The sequence below is a fragment of the Notechis scutatus genome, chromosome Z (assembly GCF_049901735.1).
Source record: "Notechis scutatus isolate UNSWTSFEM ecotype Mainland chromosome Z, rNotScu1.2, whole genome shotgun sequence".
NCBI lineage: Eukaryota > Metazoa > Chordata > Lepidosauria > Squamata > Elapidae > Notechis > Notechis scutatus.
The window spans coordinates 121878881-121893614 of NC_142025.1; positions in this window are offsets into that span (position 1 = coordinate 121878881).

Here is a 14734-nt window from a genome sequence, read left to right on the forward strand (position 1 = left end):
CCAGAAGATTAATCTTGTTACTTCAGATCATCAGCTAGCGATCTTAGGGATTAGGTCTGTTCTTCTCATGGATCCACTTGTTTTTGGTCAGTGATCTTAGGAATTAGGCTACTGCATGAATTAGCAGGGCTGCACTCTGAGATCAGGACCTCCGATGTGGGAATTGACAATCGCAGATAATCGATGATGTAGGCAGCAGTTTGGGCAGAAGTTTTACTGGAAGGTTAGCACAATGGGATCAGGCCCCCAGCCATTGGAAATTTGGCAGTTGGGACTTCCGGTTTGTCGGCTTCGCGAGCGGCAGGGATTTGCGACTCTGAGCGATCCCCCGCCGCGCTAGCCGCTTGGGTCGGAGCTAGGCTACCCTGCAGGGGTAGCTGAAGATAGGGGGATCCGGAGAGGGGTTTGGGGTGTTGCAGACCCTCTCCCGGCCGGCAGAACCCCTTTTCCCAAGACGGTGCAGCGGCAGTCTGCAATGGCCGCCACAAAGAAGCCGGCAGCTGGGCAAGTATGCGCAGGAGGAAGAGGAGAAAGCTTTTGAGAGTGAAAGTTTTCTTGGTTGATCCAGGACTCTAAGATACATTTAATATAATTCCTGGAAATGATGGCTTTTGATCATTCTTTCCACAAGAGAAAATAAGCGGCAATTTTGAGGTGCTGAAAGGAAAGTTTATTCTCCTCCCGACGGAATTAATAAGTGGATATTGAGAAACCTGTTTTTTTCAGGTAAAACTAGCTTTATGGGATAAGTCGGAAGGGAGAGGACAAAAATATATTCATCTGGTTTGATTTTTGTTGGAGGAGATGCCTTAAGGATTTGAAGACAGAAATATAACTCCAATAAGGCTTCAAAATACAGATTTGGACTTTCTTTTTCTTTTGTCTGATACTACCCCTGGAAGAGAAAGGGAGAATTTTGTCTTGGCTTGGATTGATTGAGGATTGTGGATTTTGGGATTGTTTTACTTTTTTTTGAAATATCTTGGTTGGTGTAAGAAGAAAGAGGGGAAAAAGAAAAGAAAAGATCTATAATGGCTTTTTCTTTTGAGGAACTGAGGGAAGAATATGAGCAAACAAAAGCAGCCGGTAAAGATGGTATGGAAAAAGCCTTCCTATTTTTAGAAATGGCGCTGGTTAACTATCAACAAACAATACAACAGATGGAGGCAGAAGAAGAAGAAGAAGAAGAAGACAAAGACGCCAACTTTAATGAATTCCAAAATTTAACTAAGAAAGAAGGAAGGAAGAAAGCGAGGAAAATTAAGGACTTAAGATCTAAAAACATTTAAGAAAGAGAAAAATAAGATGCAAAATAAATATAATGATAGTAAACAAAAGAAAAAGGGAACACAACAGAGAAGGGATGCCAGCAAGGCAGAGGCTAGAAGAAGGGGGTAGGAAGATTTGGTGGGGGAAGAAAGAAAGGGAAAGGCGGAGAAAAGCCACAAAGTTTTGAAATTAGATGGGAAAAGAGGATTTTTTTACGGACAAAGGGTAAAGTACAATTTCCTTAAAAAGATTTTGCAAGGTACATAAGATGGTATTGTAACATCTGTATTAGAAATAGAAAATTAGAATGGCTTAAGAGTTAATAAGAAATTAAAATGTTGAAATGTTTAATAATGATTGATTTTAAAATGTAATAAAATATTAAAGGGAAAGGCAATGGGAATGTTATAAGATTTAATATTTAGATTTATTACTTAACTATGTATTTAATCATTTTGGATTTATTACTCTGTTTTTATTGTTATTAAAAGAAAAAAATTAGTAGATAGAATGTACCAAGCAGAATCAGATTGGGTATTAGGTGTTATTTTAAATGTTAATCTAATTAATTTAGGGGAGGATAGAAAGGCATCATACTCTGATTAGTGATTTCAGGAGAAATTTTTTTTTTTTTCATTATAAGGAATGAGATAGAGGGATAATAAAGAATGGGCAAAAGATACAAATATAATGATTTAAATTACGATGGATTAAATAAGATAGAATTATGAAGAGTGAAATGTGGAGAAGTTTATATAGAAGATATAGAATGGTAAACAAAATAGGTAATGATATGTAAGATGAGCATGAATATAATTGAAGCCCATATAAAGAGAGGTACCTGGGGCCAAGTTACTTTCCTAAAAGATTTTTTATATGTTTGTTTGTTGTGTGTTTATGTTTTTGGGAGTATTAATAAAACCTTGTAGAAATACAGAATGAGAATAATGGTAATCAAGTCAGAAAGAAATAGATGAAATAATAATAGTGAAATTGAATAAGAGTAAAGAGAAGTAAAGAGAAATTGGATAAGAGGTATTTTTATGCTCATATGGAAATGGCTTAAAATAGAATTGTATTGTATAAAATAAGGTTTTATCTGACTTGTAAAATTTATAATGGAAAAAGGTTCAAATATGTAATGGTTGATGATGATTTGTTTGTCTTTGAAATTAATAAAATTTGCTTAAAAAAAAAAGAAATTTGGCAGTTGGAGCTCTGCCGTTGATCTAGGCTCTAACAGGCTCTGGGCCACAGCACCCTCCAAGGAATTAGGAGCTAAGGCTCCCCAGGATCTCCAGTGCAGGCAGTGGACCCAACAGGTGGTAAAGGCTCCAGTGGGCTCTGGGTTACAGCACTCCCTGGGGAATTAGGAGCTTTGGCTTCCCAGGATCTCTGGTGCAGGCAGTGGATTTAATAGGTGGCAAAGGCTCCAATGGGCTCTGGCGTACAGCACTCCCCAAGGAAATAGGAGCTTTGGCTCTCCGGAATCTCCAGTGTAGGCAGTGGTCTTGATGGGTGGTAAAAGCTCTAACGGGCTCTGGGCTACAGCATCACCAAAGAATCAGGAGCTCTGACGCTTTGGGATTTCTGGTATAAGTGGTCATCAAGGGTGGTAATCAGGTAGCAAGTGCACTGGAAACTGGCCCTCTGTCGCAGTATCAGGTGACCAATTGCCGATAACCAATGCAGGTGGCAACCCAACAGAGCCCCTCTAGATCCTGGATGATCAGCAAATCTTCCCACAATCAACTATACAGTTAAATCAGAAAGGGAAATGGTAAGAGCCCCACTCACGATCAATTTACCAGAACAACTGTTTGTTGTCAAAATAAAAATTTCTTAAAAAAAAGAAAAAAAGAAATGGTTAGAACAAATGGTGGGAGAACACATACAATTTAAGCCAGAATTATTCCTATTAGGAATATTAACAGAAGGTTACAGTAAAGGCTCAACATATCTAATACTACATGTACTGACAGCAGCAAGAATGATTTATGCGCAGCAATGGAAGAATGATAATGCACCACCAGAAAGAGAGATAATAAGGAAAATATTGGCTTATGCAGAACTAGATAGATTAACTGTAGAACTGAAACACAAGGGGGAAACAGAATACTACGATACCTGGAACAAGTTCTATCAATGGTTGCAGAAGCGAGGGGGAGGTTGGAACAAACAAGTAATCAGGATGAATAGACCAAGAATGTGATATGATAAAGGATTTAACTGAGTAGGATGGTCAAAACAACTGTAACAAAATCAATATTGTATAAATAATATCAATGTTAATTGTTTAGCAATATTTTAGTATGTATGGCAGAATAATGCCAGGATGGTTGCACTGCATTTGATATTCACATTTGTAAACAATAAAAATATATACAATGAGAAGAGGGACCTTGGAGTGTTAGTGGATGGTCACTTAAACATGAGTCAGCAGGGTGCAGCAGCAGCCAAGAAAGCTAATATAATTCTTGTGTCAGCTAGCCTGCTTCGTGCTACCATGGAAAATGGGAGACAGGTCAGTGGAGATATTTTCATTGCAGCTTTGAACTACGGTCTGTGCTCTTCAAGGTCATTTCTTCTAGCTTTGGTATGAAAGTGTAACTCTAATTTAGATAGAAACTGGTTACTCTGCAAGTGATGCTTCCTCTGTTTTCATTATGGGTGGCACATACTTTACCAGTTTTATAATCTGAAATTTAATGAACATCCTTGAATAAACCTTAGGACATACTTGGAAGAAGTTTTATTTATTCGTTTAAGAGAATGTATATGACCACTCAATCACTTTCTGTGTCTCTGAGCTGCTTAAATAAAAATAAAAACTCAATATACAAACAATAAAAACACATCCCCTAGGATAACAATCAATCAGATGAGCCATTTGATAGGTTCCAACCCACTCTGGTTTACACAGGCCTATTGGCAAAACAGGTGCTCAGGGCTTTGCAAAAGAGCAGGGGTGTCAAACTCAAGGCCCGGGGGCTGGATCTGGCCTGCAGGGTGCTTAGATCTGGCCAATGGTGCCACCCTGGAAATAGCAAAGGACTGGCCTGCAGTGCCTTGGCCAGTGAAAACACAGCTCCGTTTTTGCTGGCAGAGGGTTGCAGGAGGTCGTCGCAGCAGAAAACAGAGCTTGGGAGCCCATTTCACTGACAGAGCACCCAGACCTCCACAGGCACCCTTGACACAAGTGACATATGCTGACTACTCCCACCTCACTCCCCCCCACACCGAGGTTAAACACAACCCTGATGGCCCCTCAATGAAATCAAGTTTGATACCCCTGCAAAAGCGTGTCAAAATGGGAACCAATCTAATCTCCATGTGGATGATATTCCAGAGGGAGGGAGACATTACAAAGAAGACACTTCCTCTGGGTCCCACCAGATGTCCTTAATTAAGGGAGAATACCCACAAAATTCCCTGCCTCCCTGCTCTACTGGATCCCATGGATCTTATCAGGAAGAGATAGATCTTCAAATAACCTGTGTATTTTGTATTGGAAATTCCCCTCTGTGCATTTTTTTAGTAATTTAAAAACATTGGCCACTTATTCTCTACAAAAAACAAAGTAATCATCTCCTACAGGAATCACCATATTTTCTCCACTAGGTACAAACCTTCAAGACTGCAGAGAAGACTATTTCAATTCAACAACAATCAATGTATCTTGAACCCCAAGGGATTGGCACAAGGATAATGATGGGTGTGTGTCAAAGTCATGGCAATGTGTTCCCTGCCTCTATTCTCCACTGGCAGAATATCTGTTCAAACCCTGATGCCATTAAAGAAATAAATTTTCAGTCTCGTGGATCTCCAAATACCCAGTAGTGGATTGTCTCACTACTGAACACTCAGATATAAACCTTGAATTAATCACTGGATAACAATTGGAATAATACAATATTTTCTCTAAAATAGGATACATTTTAAAAAGTGAAGATGTTTCTCCTCCTGATTTTTCTGGTGAAGAAAATAGTGACTCTGAGCTGCCCTGCAAGTGATGCTTTCCTTGTTCCACATGAGTGGTATCAACCTGGAGACCTCATCATTGGTGGGATGGCATCCCACATAATTTACAACCTTTTTGAAATAAATTTTAAGGAATATCCTAGTATAACCTCTTATGATGTACCAAAGTAAAGTTTTCTTTTTCTAATCTTAATTAGTTTTCCCAAAATTGCTTATGAGAGTAAAAGGATTTCAGCATAAATGTAGGTTTTATATCTACTCTAACTCTCTCTGTCCTACAAATGTTTCTAGTTATGGAAGCATAAATAATTTTCTTTACCTTATGATAAAGTTTGTCATATAATGTATGTAACTTTAGTGCAAAACACCTTTTGAACAACATTTGTAATATTTTTTTTAAATAATATGTATCACTAATCTTATAAAAAACACATAAAATAAATGACTGATACATTCTAGAATTGTTCATATTGTATTTGGTGAAAAAAATGTTTAAAAGTACATTTTGTATCATGAAAAATGCACTATTTTTATTTCTTGTAGCAGTTATTTGTTGCAAATTATGCAAATACCATAGAAAAAGAAAATTTGAAAATAGTTCAAATTATTCACCATTTTAGAAAATATATTAGTTTCCTACTTTCATAAGAAAAAGAAATGTTTGATATTCATACAGAAATAATGCACCTATTGAGAATGATCAACTTCTTTTTTCAACTGTGGTATTTAAATCATTTGCAGTCTACTAATCAAATTCTACCAGCATATCCTTGCTTTGGCTTTTGCTGTGAAGGAGATCAATGAGGACTCCCAGATCTTACCCAATGTCACTCTTGGGTTCCACATCTATGACAGTTACTACAACCCAAGGATGACCTATCGCACCACTTTGGACCTACTTTTCAAATCCCAGAAATTTGTCCCTAACTACAAATGTGATAGCCTGAAGAATCTTATGGCTATTATTGGGGGACTGGATTTTGTCACATCATCTTATGTAGCTGAAATTATAGGATTCTTCAAGATTCCACAAGTAAATTCTGAAGGGGTTTTAAATAAAATTCTTAATCTTATTGTTCTTATGGAATAATGAATAGCCATCAACCGTTAGGTTTAGATGTTAAGATGTTATGCACAGCTTAAATCTTTTGCTTAGTATTTTTTCTGAAGTTACAATGTCAAATATAGGAAGTGAGTATTAGGGGACATTCCATTCCTGAGGGAAGATTTGAATTGCTTCTATTAAAACAATTGATCTATAATCTGTGTTTGAAATATTTCCCCAAAAATTGTTTCTATATACTTTAAAGAATGCTGGGGGGGAATGTTCCTTGGATATATTTTGTATGAAAACAAGATAGGAAAATTAAATTTAATCTAAAGACTCTGAAGAATACTACTGGACTTTCTTTTAGCTGACATACGGCTCATTAGCCCAAGAGGAATTTCAGACCAGTAAGCTCTCTTCACTTTATTTCATGGTTCCCAAAGAGGATCATCAATACATTGGGATTATCCAATTGCTTCATCATTTCAGGTGGACATGGATTGGCATATTTTCTGTTGATAACAACAATGGAGACAAATTCTTACAGAAAATGCAGCCCTTACTTTCACAGAATGGAATCTGCTCATCATTTATAGAAAGGCTTGATCAAAAAGTCCACTTGGAAGATTTCCCAGGACTTTATCAAACATTCTCAATAATTTCTATTAATATGTTGTATAGAAAATCCAATGTATTTCTGGCCTATGGAGAATCCTGGACAATTATGTGGCTAAGATTTATAATATTTCTGCTCGATCCTGAAAGCAAGGAAAAGGCATTATTTAGAAAGGTGTGGATCACGACTGCAAAGATTGACTTTATATTATCAGGCATTCAAATCACTTCAGATCTCAAGATGTACCATGGGGCTATTTCCTTCACTGTTCATTCTAGAGCAGTTGTAGGTTTCAGGGAATTTCTTCAGGCCATAAATCCTCTTTCAGACTGCAGAGATGGGTTTCGACAGGATGTTTGGGAACAGTCCTTTGATTGTTCATTTCCAAAGCCAGAGTTACAAGGAATGCATAGTAAGAAATGCACTGAGGAGATGAAGTTGGAGGATCTTCCTGTACCTGTGTTTGAAATGGAAATGACTGGCCAAAGCTACAGTGTCTACAATGCTGTTTATGCTGTGGCTCATGCTTTGCAGTCTCTGTACATATTGAGGTTCAATAGGAGGAAAACTATAATGGGTATAAACCCGTATCTTCTACAGCTGCAGCCTTGGCAGGTATTCCCTTTCCCTTGGACTTTCAATGAGCAGCTTGAAGTAGAATTATCTTTTGAACCCATTCTGGAGAATGTTAATATATTTTGCATGTGTAATCTATTATGAGAAAAAAATAGAATAGGGAAATTTGTTTACAGTGATAACAATTAATCAGTGGAAAAAATTGCCTTCAGAAGTTCTGTATGCTCCATTATTGGGAATATTTATGAAGAGATTGGACAGCCATTTGCTTGAAATGTTGTATACTCTTCTCCTTGAGCTTGCTGTTTTATTAGAAAACATCCCAGGTCTATTCCAACTGCATTATAATGTTTTGTATAAAATATATACCTAAAAAGTCCCATTGATTTCTGATGTTACTCAGTTTGTTTATTCTGCTATTCAGATTATTGAGAAGCTACTATAAAAATGATGGTATGCATATTTGCTGTAATGGGCCAATTCCATTGTGTGCCAAGCCTCACGTGAGCAACCTCAATAGTTCCAGTACATGCCAGGTCTCACGTAGGCTGAAAGCAGGTACTAGGAATAAGGCCATTAACACGTCACAAGGGCAGTTAACTGAAATGCAGGCGTTGGTTTGCTAGTTTAAATTGACCATGGCATTGTGATTGGAAGATACTATACATCCACTAGCATTCCTACGCATGTAACATAATGATTGGATGGAGCTCACCTCTTTTGTATGTTCTTAATAAAAAGAGTTCCCCTAACTCTGATCGGGGCAGCTCACCCAAGATAGAACTTGTGTTGGTGTCTTTCTTGATGCATTCGACCACCCAGTGAGAAGCCTTCCATATGCGGAGCAAAGCTGCAATTGGTGACCCCGACGTGATCCGCTAAAGGAAATGGGTGCGTCTCTTCGACTGCCTATCTTACCTGGCCGGACGAGCCAGTTGCAACCCAGGGACGCCGTCTCCATGTCATGGATCCCTCCCCAGGAATCTTCAGCAAAGAAGACATCCTCCCTTCAGGTGAGTATGGGCGGAAAATTCTCCAAAGATCAGATAGCACATTTGCAGGAATTAGGAGAATTAACGAAGAGTTCAATTCGTATTCTTGGGAATCAGGGCAAAACGCTCCTGATTCCAACTAAGAAGGACCTTATTACCCTTTTGACTTACATTTACACGCAATGCCCGGCTTATCCGGATAAAGGGTCCTTGAAAGTTTCCACATGGCAACGTTTGTGTGACTATTTTCATAGCAATCCCAGGGCTCCACCAAAAATTCTGACCACGTGGAGGACAGTCATGGAATGCTTAACAATCCATGGCTCAGCGCTGACCAAGGCTCCCTCCCTGAGGAGGATCCTCCTCCTCTTACAACTGAAACCAAGACTAAGGATGCTTTCCCGTTAGAAGCTCCCCCCACTTCTCCTGAACCCATGAGTTCTCCTAACTCAAATCCAGCGAGGATCAGACACCCATGGGAGCATTCGCACAAGCCATGGTGCAGGGACGCAGAGAAGGCTCTCTTACCTAGAGGAGCTCTCTCTCGTCCCGTTGAATATGTAGGGGATGGAGCCAGAAATATGGTGCCTAGACTTGAACCTTTATCCATGAAATTAATTAGAGATTTAAAACAAGCCGTGGCCATGTACGGCATCCAGGCACCATATGTCAGAGGCTTCATTAACACCATCAGCACCTCCTTTTTCATGTTACCCCAAGATTGGAAGGATCTTTTTCGCATGATACTGACAGGACCACAGTACGTTGTTTGGGAGTCAGACTTTCGCGCCGAAGCTGAGAGATTTGCCCGCAATCGTGGCGCGGCCGCGAGAGCGGATCAAATCTTCGGTGGGGGGTGATATATGGACTTAGCAGCTCAGGCGACTCTCCCACAACATACCCTTACCTTTGTCAGTATCATAGAAATCAAAGCCCTTGACAAAGTTGATGATCCTACCTCTGGCATCGTAGGATCTTTTTCAAAAATTATTCAAGGCTCAAATCAGCCTTATGCCGAGTTCATAGAGGAGCTTCAGAAAGCCATTCATAGGCAAATTCTAATGAAGAAGCCCGTAGAGAGCTTCTGTTAAAACTGGCTGTTGAAAATGCTAATGAGGATTGCAAAAGGATTCTGCAGCCTCTATCTGCCCGAGGGGGGTTCCTCTCGGACTATCTAAAGGCTTGCAGAATCGTGGGGACTGTCTCCTACAATATGGAGCATCTGGCTATGGCTTTGCAGCAAGCAAACTCTCAGAATAGGCCGGCCGGAAACTGCTTCAATTGTGGGAAACCTGGCCATTTTAAGGCACAATGCAGAACCAGAGACAATACACAAACAACACCAAGCCTAAGACGATATGCCCCTGGTGCAAGAAAGGGTACCACTGGGCAAATCAGTGTCGCAGCAACAATTCTCAGCCACAGGGAAACTAGAGGAGGGGCGATCAGCCAGCCCCACTCCAAAGGCTGACTCCATATCTTTCCACCTAATTGCCTCCGAAGATATGGAAATTGACATCCCAGGCACTGTTTATTTTCTCCCACATGCCTGAAAACGATCCCCCTGCCATGACACCCTCATAATCTATCCCATCCGAGACCTCATGGCAAGGGGAATCATTGCTTCTCCGTTTTTGAGAGACTCCGACCACTTTTCCTCAGTAGCCATGGCAGTAATTGGAAATTCTCCCACAAAATTTAGCAAGGGAGAATTAGTAGCAACCGCTATTCCAGTACCTGTTAAAACAGCTGATGCATGGGCATTTACTGTCCATCAGACAGTAGAACAAGCCAGGCCTGTGTTACAATTTACAATCCATAACAACGTCTTCTCGGTCTCATAGATACTGGAGCTGATGTAAGTGTCATCCGAACGGCTGAGTGGCCGGACGATTGGCCTTTGGAAACTGCCCCAGCCGTTCGGGGAGTGGGAGGAGTTCAGCACGCCCACCGTAGCAAACACTGGCTACCGGTGAGTTCTTCTGATATTTCTCGCACTGCCTACCTCCAACCTTTGGTCCTTCCACTGCATACTAACCTGTGGGGCCGTGATCTTATGTCTCAACTTAATGCAAGACTCATTATTGATTAATGGAATCTTTTGCTAGAAATCCACTACGGCTGCAATTAAAAACCACAGAACCTGTGTGGGTAGATCAATGGCCCCTCACTATAGACAAACTAGAGGCCCTGCACTCACTTGTTCAGGACCAAATTGTCAAAGGGCACGTTGAACCATCTGTCAGTCCATATAACACCCCCATATTTGTTATAAAGAAAAAGTCAGGAAAATTCAGGCTATTATGTGATTTGAGAGCCGTGAATGCGATTATAAAATCAATGGGGGCATTACAATGTGGTCTGCCAAATCCCAACATCATCCCTGAGAAATTTGATTTAATGGTCATTGATTTAAAAGACTGTTTTTTTCTATCCTCTGCATGAACAAGATCGTGTCTTATTCGCTTTACACTACCTCGCTTAAACAACTCCTCTCCCTCCTCCCGCTTTCAGTGGAAAGTCCTACCTCAAGGCATGCTTAATAGTCCCACCATGTGTCAACACTATGTCAATAATGTCTTGCTACCCTATCGCTCAGCTTTTCCACAATTTCTGGTGTATCACTACATGGACGATATCCTTGTTGCAGCTCCTGGGCCACCAGGTACGGTGTTCACTTCATTCTCCTTCCTGAAAGCCGTTCTTGCAGAAGGAGGTTTGTACATAGCACCTGAAAAGGTGCAAGTACTAACTCCATATGCATATCTGGGCTATAGAATGCTTTCTGCTACTGCCTATCCTTCACTTCCCTCTCTGTCTCTGTCTTCTCAACCCACCTTGGTTCAACTTCAGCAATATCTGGGTACCATTAACTGGGCCCGACCTTTCCTGTCTTTAACCACTGATATTCTTTCTCCACTGTTTGAGGCCCTTACCTGGGGGTAAGCCTGCTGACATAATATCCTTGCAGCAACCTCAGCTTCAAGCAATAACTCTCATAGAAGAGAATATCCGAAAAATATGGGTAGACAGAGCTGCTGCCAATACTCCTTTAGATATGGTCATTTTGGCCACCCTGAGGCTTATGACCGCGGCAGTAACTCAAAAGGACCAAAAACTCCACATCATAGAGTGGATCCATCTTTCCCATACGCCACGATGCTCCATCACTTCCAAATCAGCTCAATTGGCTCAATTGATCATAAAAGGTAGGAGTCGTGCAAAATTACTTATGGGAATAGATGTCTCCACACTTTTCATCCCTTTTTCACTGCAAATATGGGAACCTCTATTCCAGAACTCCCAAGAAATCCAGTTTGCCTTAGCTGACTGGCCTGGACTAGTTTCCTGCCACCCGCCCGCTGATCCACGTTTTCAAATCATTCGGACAATACCCATTTCTTTCTCCTCTCCCATCAGCAAAAGGCCTCTGGTCAACGCCTTGACTATTTTTGCTGATGGCAGTAGGGAACGAGGGGCATGCGCTGGCAAAGGAATGGGGTGTGGCACACTAAAACCACCCCTGTGCAAACATCACCACAAAGGGCTGAGCTTGCTGCAACCATATTAGTCTTCCAGAATTTTAACGAACCCATCAACTTGATTTTAGACAGCCTATATGTTACCCAAATAGTCTCTACTATCCATGATTCTTACCTCTCTCCTGCTATTGATAAAAACCTCCTCTCTCTTTTGTTACATTACAACACCTTGTTGCACAGCGTCAACACCCTTTCTTTGTAGCACACATCCGCAGCCACCAACCCTTCCCAGGAATCCTCCAGGAAGGCAATAATATGGCTGATCAAGCGGCTGCAGGCATCATGACATCACACACATTGACTCCTTGGGAGAGCCATTCTTATTTCCATCAAAACACCAAAGCTCTCATGAAACATTTCAACCTCACTATGGCCGAAGCCTCAGCCATTAGACAGCAGTGCCCCACCTGTAGTCAACAAGCCCATTCCATTCCCTTAGGGGTAAATCCCCGTGGTTTGAAAGCCTGTGAAATATGGTAGATGGACATTACTCAGTTTCCTTCATTTGCCCCCTGGAAGTATCTGCATGTTACAATTGATACTTATTCAGGGTTTATAATGGCGACTCCGCAAAGAGGAGAAGCCTCCAAACATGTCATCAACCATTGCATTCGCACCTTTGCATCGTTGGGACGCCCAAATGAAATAAAAACAGATAATGGTCCCGTATACACTAGCACAGCTATGTCAGAATTTTGCGCTAAGTGGCAAATTACCCACAAATTTGGGATTCCTTATAATAGTCAAGGACAAGCCCTGGTAGAGAGAGCCAACTTAACACTAAAAATAGCGCTAGAACGACATTTGATCAAAGGGAAAAGAACCCTTGGCCTCCCGGCGATGCAAGACACCCTTAATCTCTGTCTTTATACACTCAACTTCCTCAACCTCTCTGGCACCCCTGCTATGACAGCAGCGGAGCGACATTTTTCCTCCCCTCCCCTGATTCTCCCAAACCACAGGTATACTCACTGGCAACTGCCAGACCCTACTTGGAAGGGTCCTGCTGCTCTCCTCACCTGGGATCGTGGCTACGCAGCCATCGAGCTTCCAGATCGTGTCCTGTGGGTTCCTGGACGGCACATCAGACCATACCACCCCAAGGTAGAAAAGTCACCACCTGCAGACATATCAACATGATTCATCCTGCTGCCTTGCCGACCCTCTTCCTCCTTCTTGATGCACATGCCTCCAAGGTCTCCATTCCGTCTCAAGTGGCGTACTTCACGCCAGGCACTCCTCCTGCTGACCTGCACCGCATCTGGGGACATCTTTCCCCTACCTCAGATGGTCAACGCTCCTAAGCTGTGGCCCCACATCTCCAGCAATGCTTCCTTCCAGGTCAACACTTTTGAACGTCCCCCTCGAACTACACTCCTCATACTTCGCCCCACTGCCACCACCTATTATTGCTCCAGTCGACGCTCTATGATTCCATAGCAACATTTATGAATCCTGGACAGTCCTTAGACCCCGTTCACCTCGTCATCATCACAGACAATTCGCAAGTCAGCCTGACATTTATGCTCAGGCCACCCCTTTCTACATCGGATTAAGAGATCGCAGAACTCTGCCAGCGCATCAGATGGTTGCACCCCTGCCTGACCAAAACCACGCAGGCAGGCTCCACTCAACTAACTCTCATCTACCATACCCAACAACCGCAGAAGTGCCTTCCTACGAGAAAAACTTGCCAAAACAATTGCACCATGTACCATCTATGCAAAAGGAACTCAAAAACTATTTGCTACGATCCCAAGACAGCTGTACGTCTCAACGTCACCTTATGGGCGGGACTTCCAAGAACCTCTGGCAGATCCGATCCTGAGGGGGAAGGAAAACTTTATTACCTAAACCACACCACCGTGCTCAAGGACGGTACTAACCCAATTGTTTTAATCTTTGATGTTTGTGCTGCTTGTTCTAAACCAGGGGGACATTCATGCGGGTCGGATGACTGGAAATCAACGTAAGCCCACAATCATAAATACTTGTGTCATACGTCCATTAACTGGGCCATGGGGAACCCCAACCAATGGACCCCTTGTGGAGGTTCCATTGAGTGCTCGGGTTGGTCTTGTGTCTGTGATTATACCGGGGGAGGATACTCAGGTTGCAATCATCTGTCACATTTCAAACGAATATCAGGGTCTACCACAGACAATAAGGTAGAAATCACTATCTCCAGGCAACACCCTGCCTTGGAAACTTATGGTATAGGGATTGATGGCACAGGAATAGACCCAAATACTTACATTACCATAAAAACTGAAATAATTTATGAAGGCAAGGAAACATCATTAGGCTGGTCAGTATATAATAATTTAAGGAAATTAGAAAAAGCCCTGATACCAGCATTATTGCAAAAACTTGTTCATGTATATGGCAGAAAAAATTGCAAAACAACTTGCAGTAACCAATTGTTTTGTCTGTGGGGAACCACCACAGGAGAACAATGCCCGTGGCAAGCCTTAGAAGCCTCGCCATCTCTGTTTAATAACATGTCTTCTGTAGGAAACATAACAGCTAGAATAGCTTCCGATCCACTTATCTGGACAATTACCACTAACTTAATTGGTAGAAACTGTTTTTCCCGAAATGGGTCCACTCCAGTAGGACACCTCCTTTGCTTAGGTACATGGGATAACTCCTACCAGACTTGGACAGCACCTGACAATGCTACCACCACACCTGCCAAATTCAACACCTC